Consider the following 14,451-nt stretch of genomic DNA (forward strand, 5'->3'; position numbering starts at 1 on the left):
TTATTCAATATTTCAAAAGCATTTTACAATGTAAAGATACTGTATTTTTATTTTTTTGTAAATTATTCTCCCTTTACTAAGATTATTTTAACTGAAACTATGATTTTTCAAAAAAAAACCAAAACATTTTGAAGCTTTCTATGGTAACCAAGTAACGCAGTCTAATATTGCCATCTGTTATTTTCTTTTCTTTGCCATTTTGCTTTCCTTTGGTGACACTGTTCACACCATCTTCTGCAAATAGAACTGCAGTGCAAATGTGAAAGAAACTCTTTTTTCAAAAATTATTCTTGTGACTATTTTCGGAGAACTCTGTCAGCATATAAAAGAGTTCTGCAGATGCAAAGCAGCATTAACTTTCAGCAGAAAAAAGCAAGTTGATAAGCTTAGCAGTGCTTTTTTCTACCAAGCCAATAGATGGAGCAACCCCATCACCTTGTAGTTTTTACATTTATAGCAATCTGTTTCATTTTTTCATCCTGTGCTAGACTAGCCAGCCTGCTCATAACATGCAGGCATGTCTTCCTGACGATAACTGTAACGAACCAAATACTGAAGTCCTTACCCTGTGGAAGGTGTGGGCCATTCCATTCAAATGGACATAAGTGGAAAAATTAGGCAGGATTTCAGTATCTGGCCCACTGTAAGAATAAACTGGAAATCAAAGTGCCAAATCCTGAGGATCTTACTGATATTAAGAGGAACTTTTCTGAGCAGGGGCAGAGCAAATACTGAGTCAGGACCTTGGGACTAATGCCAGATACTCAAGTATTACAAACTTTCAATTAAAACAAGATTGCTGGGGTCGTTTGACCCCAGTAATCTTTCCTGCCATGGCAGGGGGTCGGACTAGATGATCTACTCAGGTCCCTTCCGACCCTAGAAACTATGAAACTATGAAGACTATCCAACTGCTGGCCTGTGGACCGCATGCAGTCTATGAAAAGTTAACGTGCAGCCCCCAGGCTCCCATCATGCCATTGCTGCCCTTTGCTCTAGCTTGCAGTAGCTGCAAGACTCTTGGAACTCCCCGCTCCCTTCCTGGCATCTGCTGCCTGACCCAGCCCCAGTCCCAGCACAGGACTGGGTGAGCAGTAGGGAACACCCACATGGAGAAATACCACGGGGGGTGCCACAGGGGAGCCACAGGGAGCTGCAGGTGAGTTGGGGCACTGTGCTGCACAGGGGCAGTGGGCAGAGGTGCCCATGCTTGCATGTGCTGCAGCAGGGTGGGGGAGTGCCTGCCCTTGCATTTTGCAGCCCCTGCTGTACAGCCTCTGGCCACTGAGAAGTTGGATAATCCTGAACTATGTTATTTATAAAAATCACTTTTTAAAGGATCCATTCATCATTTTTGAAAGGTTCCAAAGTGCCAGAGAGGGAGAAACTACAGTCCTATTTCCACAGAAAAGATATAGCACCTATAGTGAGAGTGCGCATTCCCTACACTACCCCTCCTTGTGCTTCAGCACATAGGACAACTTTTTTATACCTCCATGAATCTTCTAAGACCTAACCCACTCTGCTGAATCTGGTATGCCAGTTACGATGTGCTCTTTGTACCAAAAAGTTGAGATGAACAACTGATTCCAGACAGACAACCAAATAACCAACCAGTGATTGTAAAAACACAGGCAACTGACCAAATGTCAATCCATCAGAAACATACCAGCTGAATTATGACATACTATAAAGTTCATCATGATCAAGCCCCTTTGAAATTTAATGTTACTCAGTCGAATTTGCTTTTTTTTAAGTAAAATTTGCTTCTTCTGAAAAAACTCACCCCCCCAGCCTTCTGTACAATAGGTTGTATAGGCTAGGTAGAGGTACTAATTAAAGAGACAGTTATCACTGTTATTTAGTTTAACTGAAAATGTGCAGTATTAGTTAATCCTTATAAAAAGGCAAAATAGTGACATTTATATTGCCTACATTGTAAATAATTCTACTAAAAAACATTTTATTGACTGTGTTTTCCCTGCCAACCTATAGACTGGCTGAGGATAAAGTTGACTAACTGAATTTTATTTAGAAACTACAGTCAGATATTTTACATAGTCATATAGATTTTATGAGCTCCTATGATCCTCATGAATGTTAGAGCCTATCCAGCTGATTCCACATGGGTCCACTCACAGCTAAATGTGAATCTCTGTTATAGCAATACAGAATATACAGAGGCCTCACTGCACCAGCAGTGATTCTGCAGTTTCTCTGACTCAACCATCCATGAGGTAGAGATCACTTTGGATGGGCTCTCTCTCAAATGTATCCGTACTGGGATACAGAGACATAACTAAAATGTACTCATTATTTAGTGTCCTATTTTATTCCAACTCATTTCAGGTACACAACTGTATCACTGAATAACAATAAGGAATATTTTCAAAGTGTGCATGTAGGTTCAACAATTATTAATTTCTGCAACTGTGTGTATTTGTATTTGCCTTCTTTAGTGGCATTTGAATGTTCCATTCATGTGTTATTGTTATTGTCAAAATAATATTAAAGACTTATAAGTTCTTTTCATATTTGTTTCAAATGGTGTAAATACTGGAACAACTCCAATTCCTGGACTTTCTTTTCAGCTTATAAATGGCCCTCCAAGGGAAAAGAAAAAAAAAAAAAACTTGTGGAAAAATAGAATTCAAATGTTACTATGAAGTTTCCTTAATTCTGTTAACTGAATATTGAAATATTATGGACTCAGAAATCTCTCACAATCACAACTGTAACTCATGTGACTTCCATAATCTGCTAAGGAATGGGCAAGTTACTTGTGCATATCAAGTACAATTCATCAGTTAAGAAGGCTGTGATGAGCCCAATGCATTACTTAAATTCCACTTAAGCTCTAAGGTTTTAAGTAGAACTTGGATGAATGCACATGCACATATATACAGGCACAGGTATATGAGAACAGATTACATTTTATTAGCTGTGTAAGAGGTAATCAACTAACTGGCAAATAGTAATGGCAAAATGATCTCAAAGACCATTAACGTTATAAGCAAGTATTCTCTTGAGGACTGAGCCCAAATTCCATACGTGATAGCAGGGTTAATATAGAATATATTTTACAATCAATCAAATATTAGCAAACTGGTACAAACATAATTGCATGTAAAATACCTTCCTTGTGGAAAATCTCAGGCCAAGAGTCAACATAAATTATTGGGGCTTGATACCACAGGAACTTGGAATCTCTTGGAAGTGAATGATTACAACTTTTATTGAAATGTCAGTACCTCCCAGAATCAAATGGAAAACGAGCTAATCAACTGTTGTTCAACTCATTTATAATGAGTCCAAATGTTGAATATGTGCAAATATGCAGGGCATTCTTCTACTGCCTGTATCAGAGTAATATTTTTCTTATTCAATGACAGAATCTGCAAGTCCGATTATTTCAATTTATCACTACAAAATTATCTGTCTTCATAGGAGACTGTCATATTTAAATGTTCTGTGCATCATTATTGATCCATCTGCATTTTGCCATTAAATACATTACTTCAGCATAATGTGTTTATATGTCTTTTGGGGTTAAAATCTTAACTGATAGCTATTCTTATTGCTATGATCAGGAGGATCTTAAAAGGAGACTTTATGCCTTTGTTAGAAATATTATTAAAAATGCATTATCAATAGCAGATTTAGAAAAAAAAAAAAAAAGAACACAGCTGCTACCCATCCTTGTCTCCTTAATGGGAGAGGGAAGGGGGGGGTTGGAAATTGAAGGGAAAAACCACCAAAAGCCCTTTGTACTAAAGGTATCACTCCCTCTCTGTCCTGCAAATTTACTATCTCTTTGTCACACTAAATCACACTTTCTTTCATGACCCCACATTCCTAAGGCTAAGATAAGAGCAAATGCCATTTTTTGCCTTCAGGATGAACCTTGAGTAACCTTGAGTCCCATCCACGCACGCGTGATAACCTAATGCATATTAAGCCTACCCGCCCCGCATACTTAAGTAGTTAATTGTAATGCACATGGGACGTATGAAGCGACATGTTTACATATATGTTTGTATGAACCGGAAATGAGTTGTAAAAATTCCTCCTTCTGCACACGTGGTCAGGAGAGAGGGGATAAAAGCCTGCTAATGATTATGCTCGGGGGCAGAGGGATTTGATCTTTTGTCTTCTCCCTCTGACCCTATTTGCAAATATATACCTTTTGTATTGCTAATAAAGTGTGTCTGAAGCTGAAAGTTTTTTCCACCTCCCGAGAAACGAACCATGATTTTTTAATTCAACACCTTTACAGAGGTTGGGCAGACTCAAAAAAATAATTTAGGAATATGAAGCTACTCTTACATAAAAGGTAGAATATTTGTAGTTTTATTATTTGTATTCATTGAATGATGTATTGCATGCATAGTTTGCTGAATCCCTCATAATATAGACAGCAGATGCATAGTATTAGGAATTTAAATGACATTTACTGATGATTTTAACCTCTGAGTCAAAAACTACCTTCAAGTTGTATATGTTTCTATAGTCCCCTTCAAACTAAGACCCTCATCAGGACAAGTGCTTCTGGGCACTGGTGAAATACTAAGAAAATAAATAAAACCCAGTAAAATAAGCATCCATAATACCTATTTCTAATCAAAGACAATATTAGTTTTATTAGCTTTTCTGTTACTGGCACACACTGTATATGGCAAGAGTTGTTTTTTAAAAGGAGATCCAGTTTCTGTTTCAGTCTCTATGCCACAGGCCTTCATGAAAGAAATATGTGAGATACATGTTCTGTCTCATTTGGTAGCCTTTTTAAAACCTGAAGGGGAGCAGTGTCTTATAGTAAAAGAAGACTTAAGCTGGTCTTAAATTTTAAGATTGACACCAAGGCCCATAAAATCATAGTCTGCCGCTGAACTGTTTGTACTTTGTAAATAAGTCAGTACATGCCTTTGTACATACACATTGCTTTAAATATTGCTTTTGAATTATTACTTTGTATTATTAGCTATATAAATTATCTGTTAAGGTTAAATCACATACACACACACACCAGAATCAACACTTTGGAAATAACACTTATACAGTTGGTCCAATAAAAAGTATTAGCAAAAAAAATTCCTTTCCTTCTCATCTCCTGTACCATCACTACATCAACAGTCCAACCATAGCTGACACTGAAAGAAACCTAGCTATTTACTTATATTTTAATTAGTTGGGTATCCAAATACACCAGTTCATCTTTGACCCACAATACTGAATGTGCCTGTCTTCTTTCTGAGCTGAAGTGCAGAATTCTTTTTAGGTCAGTGTAACAAACAGTAAGTTGACCTAACAATGCTACATGATATCTGCTATTGGGGATGCATGCTGACATTTTCAATACTTTGTCATTTCTTTTGCACTAACAAAACTCTTCTATACTATAAGGGGCCAATGCTACTGCATAGTCTTCTCCACACCCTAGTATCCATTACTATTTAAACAGAGTGGAATAGCAAACATGAACTACATTTTCATTTATTTTTGATAAGTGTATGTGTAGCACAGGGTAAAAACTGGCCCAGAATAGAAAGGACCTTAAGTTTTAAAAAATGACAAAAATCCAACAATGACACTAGGATTTGTGTGTCATTAGTATACATATATAAAATACTGACTTACAAGGATCATTAACCACCATTAATCACTTAACCTGTAATTCCTCCATTACTGAAAGAGTTCGCAGAAGGACATTCAAACCCATGGCTGCAGACTTTCCTTCTATCAAACACCCAATGAAAGGAGTTCATCATGGACAGCGATTATAGGATCTGGTTCTTTGCATTTTGGGTTTAAGATAATTCATCTCTTTTCCGCAAACTGAACATGCTTAGTTTCTTCAACCTCTCTTCATATGACTTGCCATCCAAGCTCTTTATCATTCTTGCTGCCTGCCTCTGGACCCTTTCTAACTTCACATTCTTCTGGAGCCCCAAACTGCACACAATACTTCAGATGAAGCCTAACCTGCCCCAAATAGAGGTTCTATCACCTCCTGTGTCTTACACCTAATGCTTCTATTGATGCATCCCAAAACTTCATTTGGCTTTTGTGCAGCTGCATCACACTGCAAACTCATATTGACTCTGTGATCTAGTAAGATTCTCAGATGCTTCTCTGTATTGCTGCCAGTCCACCAGGTGTCACCCAAGACAATATCAAGGCACAATGGAAGCAAATGTGTATTTGATAACTAAAATCAAAGATCCCTTGTAAACTGATATGAAATAATTGTTTATGAAGCATAACCCATAGCAAAGGGCACTCCTACTAGGCAACCAACTTTTCCAACAGGTCACAAGGAAGCTTCTGTAAACACAGTACAATTCTGTTTCACTATGTCACTGCCACCTTGATAATGCACCCAATTTTCATTATACCCATGGGCCATCACTTTGGCCAGATTTCACTCTATATTCAGGAAACAGCATAATGCGTTAGGATGTGCTAAGCCTTTTGTATAACTACAGAAATAAAGATTTTATGGAGTCATAACCAAACTTACTTCTTCAAAGTCTCATACTAATAATACTCCAGAAACACTATAAAGGAAAACAACAAAATAGTGCTGTCATTTATATTGCTCCAGGTTAAACATTAAGGAAGGTCACAAAGTGAGAGTCATATGAACAAATCACACCAGCCAGGAGATTACAGAGATGTGCCATCAACCAAAAACAAAACAAACAAACTAAACCACAAGTGCTTCTAGAAAGTATGCAGCTATAAAGTGCACACTTCATATAGCTTTGTCATTGGTGGCACACGCAATGGAGTAGATGGAATAACTTCAGTTGATGTAAAATATATTCATACATAGCAATGATATAGCAATGATATTAGCAGAATGGAAGGAGTTTGGTTTTCCCATGCTTCTGGGCTTTGCTCACTGCCACATGGTACCAAGCTACTGCCATCAGGATTTTTTTTGTTTTTGTTTGTTGTGGCCTTGTTCAGAAGTATTTGATGTTGGCTTGCAGCAAAGGCTAGAGATTTGGACTGAAGTACGCCAATGCCTTTGCTGGAACTAAAATTTGGACGTTCCGTGTTAGAGGGTCTTGTCCCTGAGATCAGGAAGGAATTTAATCCCTTGGTCAGAGTGCTTTTTTGCTTTCTTTTTGTAGCAGGGGAATGACATTCTTCCTTGGATCTCTCAAGGGTTTTTTAGCAACCCTTGCAACAACAGTTCACTGAATGCCACTATCCCCCTGCTTTAGCTATGGCAAGTTAAGTTTCTTTTGGTGTCTGGGCAAAATTCCTGGTAGGTGTGTGACATGATTAATTGTATACCTTAGGAAATAGATGAGGTAAGTAATTGTGTGGGATGGTTTGGATAAGGGTGACCCTGCATTGAGCAGAGGCTTGGACTGGTTAACTTCCAGAGGTCCCTTCTCTGAATCTAAAATACTAAACATTATTTTGGGAATTAAGATGGATTTTGTTTTGTGCATAGATATTTGCTCAATTCATCATAAGACACAAAGGTAATATTACAATTTTAAGAAGCTGTGAATAGAAGATTCTCCTGTGTAGAATAATAACTTGAATTGTAAAAGAAAAGGAGCTGTGTTATGTGTGCATATATAGGGGGAAATTCCTCTGTAAAGACGATTTCAAGGAGGTATAGCAACTGAGACTCCATGAAGCAAAAATTCTACTTATTTAGAGTAGGTCTGACCTTAGCTCCAAGTAACAAAGTTTGGAGCTGCAAAAGAGAAATTTAATTAGGTCTATCTTTTTGTAGATCTCTTGCAGATTTCCTATAAAGTAGTATGAGGATGTGTTAACAATGGAAAGCAAAAACTGGAAGAATACTTAACTACACGTGCCATCTGTGGGTAGATTTATCTGCCTTCAGATGTATTTTATTTACATTTGGACTGATACAGTAGTAACTAGTGGTCCCAAACAAGGTTCAGGGCCTCAGACTATTATGCATTCAAACAATAAGAAAAATCCACAACAAACAGTAGAATATAGCTTTAAACTTTACCTGTTATTAAACACTAATTTAAATAACAGAATTCAGTAACACAGTCCCACAGGCATTTTTTTTTAGTTCAGTTAAAAGGCCGCATACTGAAATCAGGAGTTTCTCTGAGCATGAGACTGTGATCCTTACCCTTCATCAGTACAGCATTATCAAATAGGATGGCACAGGCTTTGATAAATGAATAAAACATCCAATAGGAAGGTAATCAAGCTTTTGCTGACCTCAACATCCACATTTACAAAAGCTTTAAGAAACTGATAAAAAGTTCTGCTTTGTAATTGAATACACCATTTTGATTTATCCAGAAATAATTGCAATTCCTTTCCAAGGAATTAAGTTTCCTTAATGCAAACGAGGTTTATTTTTTTATTATTATTAATTTTACAGTTCAAACAATATTTCACAGTTTGGGGGGAAATGTAATTATATTCATTCATAGTTGATTATACTCCAATCTCATCTTCAGACATGTAATTAATATGATCTATATTTTTATAAGAATACTTTGTTCTTAGTAAAAGGACTGCATATGTTATTTAAGAAAATTTAAGAAAATTTGTTCTAAATCTTCTTGGTACATGTATTTGCCAACAAAACTAGCAAGCCTGTGCACTTGAAAGAAAACTGCTTTAATCTGCAAAACAAACTGGCTGCTATATACTCAATTAAACAGGTAGCATGAGAGGCTCCATCGGCCCTTTCCATCATAACTAGTCAGCTTTGTCTGGCAGTGTTTATTGCTTCCCTTCTTTTGGAAAAAAAAAAAACTTTTGTTGAGGCAGCAGTGGTAGCATTTCTCCTACTAAAATTTCATTCCCTAAGATTAGGATTCTTATTTAGCATTACAGAGTAATAAAGCATGCACATGGAAATGGAAGAAGCTATTTGCATTTCTGTGACAGGGTGCTTGGTGTGTCTGTCACTAAGAGGGAAGGCTGCTTGAGCAAAAGCCTGCAGGTGTGGCAGGGCCCTATTATGGAGACACGTGACCAGAAGGGGGTTGGGACTGAGTCATATAAACTTAGGGCCAGAGCTGTTCAAGCAGTCCAGCCCTGGGAGGCAGAGGGAAAGGAGGTCCTGGCAGTAGGGCTACAGTGGGGGTGCCATTTTAGCATCTGGGCTGGGGGTAAGGAGTACTGAGTCTGGAAACAAGGCAGGCCTTGAAACACATAGGCCATGGAACAGGAGTGGGTGACCCCATAGTCTGGGGGCAAGAAGAATAGAGGGCCTGAGGCCCAGAGGGAGAGAGCTTGAGCCCATTGAGAGGCAGAGTATGGGGCCAAGAGCAGGCCTTAGAAGAGATAAGCTTGGGACCCACAAAGAGAGGGCTTGAGCTCAGGAAAGACTAGGTACTTGAAGGTCTAGTGCTTGGGGGCAATCAGGATGGTCCGGTGCCCAGGGGGGATTATGATGCATCAGGGGAAACTCCAGTGCCTGGAGCCTTCCAGAGAGCAGTGAGTTGTGTTAGCAGACTATCTGTGAGGCATGGGAGTGGATATTAGGGAGGACAGAACCCACAAAATTAGCTCTTAAGGCAATGACCATGAGCACCTGTGGTTCTAAAAGTAAGACCAGGCTTGGGAAGCCTTCCTTTCACCAGGAAAATTAAAAGGAGAGGGCGCAAAGGGGAGCCAGGGGAGCCAGGCTAGCACCACAACTACTCCTGGGATGAGCACTTGTTACAATTACATTTAGCCATTTCTCTATCATCAACATTACTTGGTATAATTATTAACTAGTTTTGTGGAAATCTGATATAACTATAGTAGTAAATTCTTCATTTTCTCTATTGCTGTAGAAAGTACTAAAAAATCCAAACATTTAAAAATCATTAAAAATGAGTAGCAAAAATGTTGAATTTCTTACAGTTCTTCCACTTGCAAATCTTTTCTTGTGTTTAGCTTATGAGAGAGAGAGAGAAAAAGAGAGAGAGAGAGAGAGAGAGAGAACGAGAACAAGTCACTCACCTCATCATCCTAAAGACAACAGAGATAGCAAGTGCTTTGGAAAACAATTTCTAAGAGTAATCAACTGTGAAACACATTGCACCCCTCACCTCACAAATATGGGCATATGAAATCAAAGAAAAGGCTTAATAATTACCAAGAGCCTAAACCTTAACTTACGTGGTATTTCTGTCTACAAAATTAGGGTATAATGAGCAATGTGAAGAACAGAAGCAAATCAAGAAAATATCTGAGGCTAAAAGAAAAGGGGGAAAAAAGGTACTAAACGAAATGCATATCCAAGTACATGAATACCTGAATCCTCCCACTAAAAAAACAAAAACAAACTGTCGACATAAAAGCCTGGGTTGAATTAATAGGAGTGTCTCGAAAAATCAAGGGAAATGATTCCTCCTCTCTATTCAGCACAGTGAGGCTTTTCCTGGAGCACTGTATCTAGTCGTGGGCCCCACAATTCATGAAAGAGGTGGACAGGTTGGAAAGAGTCCAGTGAAGAACAATTTCCGTGTCATTTTTATCTACAAAAGCCTGGCAAGCATGACCTACAAGGAAAGGCTGAAAGAACAAGAGAGTGCCTATATATGAGCAGAGAGGCTGCTCCTATGTGCTGTAACTAGGAGCATGTTGGAGCAGGCTCAATTAATGGAGACTGCTGGTGACTGGCAACTGTCACACTCCAGCAGACTCCAAGATCTCGTGTATCAGCATCCCAGTGCTTAAAAATGGTGGTGGGGTGCTTAAACTGAAGCCCATTGAATGACCGATAGTTAAAATGCCCTGCTGCCATTTTTAAGCACCAGTATACTGATACCCAAGATGCTCTGGGCTCTTTAGTTAGAGCATCTCTTGGAACCGCTCTAATTAAAGCACCTGGAGCATCCCAGAGTAGCGCTACCCCCTACCCCTCTCCCACTGCACATGTATAAATGCCCAGAGTTATTTAGTCTGGAGAAGACAAACTGAAGGGGGATTTGATAAGTCTTCAAATACCTGAAGGATGACCATAAAGACAATGGAGACAGACATTTCTTTATGGCTGTAGGGGATAGAACTAGGAGCGATGGCTTCACACTGCAGAGGATATATAGATTAGGGAGAATCTTTCTGACTAGAATGTGGTTAGCCATTGGGACAGGCAAACTAGAGTAGTTATAGCTTCACTGTGCTTCCACCTCCAATTGTGCTGGAAAGGGCCGGAGGGAGGTGGGCTGGCTCCCACATGTTGGGAATGGCTGTAGCAGCATGGAGGTGGAGGGGAGGCAGTGGCAATCACCACAGCCCACATGAAGCTGTGGGTGGCAGCATCTGGTGAGGGACTTTCCCAGCCCACTGTAGCTTCCGCTGCACAGCTGCCTGGGACTGGCTCCAGCAGAACAGGGCGGAGGGAGTGGAGCAGAGCTACATATTGGAATAGACAGGTGGGGCTTCTTTTTTGAATAGTCCCTGTCCCCCCGTTTTCTCCCACCAGATCTTCCACCTGCTGGTTCCTGCTGGGCACCATGTGATTTCATTTTCCCCCTTTCCCTGCCAGATTGACCCTGCATAAAAGGTAAGCTATAACTAGTTATCACCAGTTATCATCATTAATCATTTAACCATTCACATCCTTAATTGCAAGCCAGTTGGTTTTAAACTTTGGGTGGAACAGGAATCAAAGGGGATGCAACTGTAACACTACCCTCTCCTCATTGACTGACCCTGAAAATGACTAGTTACTTTCTTCATGACAAGAAAATAGTTGCATGTTGTACAAGTTGTAGGTGAATATCATCAGTTGACTTCTCTTCATAGTTGAAACTTATCCTATTTCTACATGTCCCTTTAGATATTTCTTATTTCCATTTTAAAAGCTACTTTTTGCTATTGCCATATAGTGTTTGTGCAAAAGAAGAAATGCCAATAAATATTCCAGCTAGTACCTAATTTATGATACTCTGAGCAATCAAAAGCAACTCTTCTTTAGTGTAGCAATAAATCAACAATAGAAAGATAACTAAAAGTAATAAACTTTCCTGATGACTCAATACACCAGTGAGTGGTTGTATGAATCCTCCACAAGAGCACTATCCATTTGAATTCCAGTACTGCTGTAAGTGCTGTTACTTAATTGCATATAACAAATGAACAATTGTTCAAAGATGTAAAATGGAAGCAAATAATATATTTATGGGTTTTTTCCCAGCTTAATTAAAATTTTGTTGTGTTGAAGCTCTCTTATCAATTGATAATGAAATATTGATGTTTAACTGGAAGGGTTTTCTTCAACAGTAGAGAACAGAGAAATCTGTTTTAGTTATATCTTAACAATGGAATTAACATTCCAACTTCTTATCTTTATGCAAAGACCGTTACAGTATTCTACAAAGAACCCTAAAGCAATGCCATTACACGTAGTACTTTGGACCATTGTACTATATGTTCTAATTTTGATAATAGCAGATTCCAAACTCCTAATTTAGAGGTGATGAAGCAAGTGTGCTAAGGTACTTGGTATTAATGGTACCAAATTCATCTCTATAGTACATAAATATAAGTCTATTAAGTCTAAGTTGCTGTGGCCACACACATCAGTGCTGCTTTTATATAGCGAGGCAAGATTAACATGGGTGTTTTATCTGAACTGTAGAAGTTGCTAATAATAAAACAGGTTTTCCCACTACACACTATCTATACTAATCTATAGTCCATTAATCAATAGTATCACACCTTGCTATCAATGTACACAATGATTGTGTTGTTTCTATTCTATGCAATTTTGCTATGGCAACCAAACAATATGAGGTAGCAGAATAGATTTAATATGTAAAATGGTGTGAATATTGGATCATTTGAAAGTGTTATATACTTTCATATCTGTTATTGAAAAATGCCTCCAGTTTCTGTATGATGATTAATGAATTTTAATTATCCAAAGTCTACTATTGTATTTTCCATCTACAGGTCTATGCAAAAACATCAATATATATATTTTCAAATAAAGAGACCAATTTTCTGTTTCACACTAATATTATAAAAAATGTTTGCTAATATCTGAATGATTTGCCATGAAATGTATAATGTAACAAACCTATGTTCAATGCAAAGGCCAAACTAAAAGTTACAGTACATAAAACATACCAACAGAAATATAATTATTCAAATCTCATTTTTCACTTTCAAAACTCTTTAAAAGACACTCAGCAAGTTATTCAATGCACCTATGCAATACATTCATGTACCAGGATCATTCGTATAGCATAGCTAGGAAAATTCAGGGACAGAGAAGTCAAATGACTTTTCTAAGGACAGAATAAGTGAAATATTTGTGCCAATATTACACTTCAGCAGTGAACTCCTCACTATTGAAGTGAATGGCCAAACTTCCATTGATTCAAATGGGCAGGATTATACTCCAGGAGCTGATATCTGCTATTCTTGGGCCTATATTTGTGCTTAAACTAGTCTCTCTCTAATGAACCTTCTTCCAAGAGATGCATGGACCTCAGTGAAAAACAACCAAACCCTTTAGCTATTATTACTAAAAGTATCTGATGCAAAAGGAACCCCCTTCCAAGGTAATAACCTAACTGATACCAAAAGCAAACATTTGCTATACTGAAAAATGCACACATTGCACATGTAGCACTTCTTGCACACATGTACCACTTCCTGGGCCTACACAGTGAGACTCACTACATCTCAGAACATATACATCACCTTTCTATATTTGTTTAGCAATATAACACAACTCCACAGCACATAAAGGATGTAGATATTGAACCAACAACATTGTTTTTCAGTATTCAGCAAATCCTGTGTTTGAAAAGAAAATGGCAAAACAGTAAAAAATATTCATGTACTGTAATAGCAAAGTTAAACTGAAAGCACTGAAAGCCAGATCCAATAAAGTACTTAGTCACATAAAATAGGACTGAGTGGGCCAAATTGTATTCAATCAGTTAGGTATCTAACTAGAACTTAGATGCCTAAACGGGATCATATTCTCCTCTGTTCAAGTCCTTGCAATATTATTTCTGTAACCCACCATTATCCTAGCCTAAAATTATTTTTTTAAGTAAGGATCAGGAATTAATCCGCCTTTTGCATTAAGTTTCTCAGGAACTCAGGCATATACTATATAGATGGACTAGGACTTGTCTATGTGTCTCTGTGAAGCAAAGACTGACCCCTGTCCTCAGCATTTCTCTTTTGACTTCTTCTTGGCAGTTATACACTAAGTGTGCTGCCATGAGATCATTTCCTGCTCACAGTGCTTGCTGTTTTGGATCCTATTCTGAATTGCCTTAAGCTCTCAAAGTCCACAGGCAATGTAAGAGCTTCACCCCAGGTTTCAGCATCTATTTTGGACACCAGACACTTAAAAGCTAGGTATTAGAGCACACAATAAAGAGGTGCCTAAGCCTTTTATTAGATTCAGTTCCGGATTCCATTTATTGGACAAAGGAATATTTATATTCCGGGAAAATCCTGCATCTA

General features: G+C 38.2%; 1 protein-coding gene across 1 annotated transcript in view; it reads right to left on the reverse strand.

Moving 5' to 3' along the window:
• The window catches only part of CSMD1 (CUB and Sushi multiple domains 1), a 2,270,760-nt gene that overhangs the window by 1,907,319 nt on the left and 348,990 nt on the right, over positions 1–14,451 (reverse strand). The gene's annotated exons all lie outside the window — the stretch shown is intronic.

The sequence above is a fragment of the Crocodylus siamensis genome, chromosome 1 (genome assembly GCF_052110815.1).
Source record: "Crocodylus siamensis isolate JL-2025a chromosome 1, ASM5211081v1, whole genome shotgun sequence".
NCBI lineage: Eukaryota > Metazoa > Chordata > Crocodylia > Crocodylidae > Crocodylus > Crocodylus siamensis.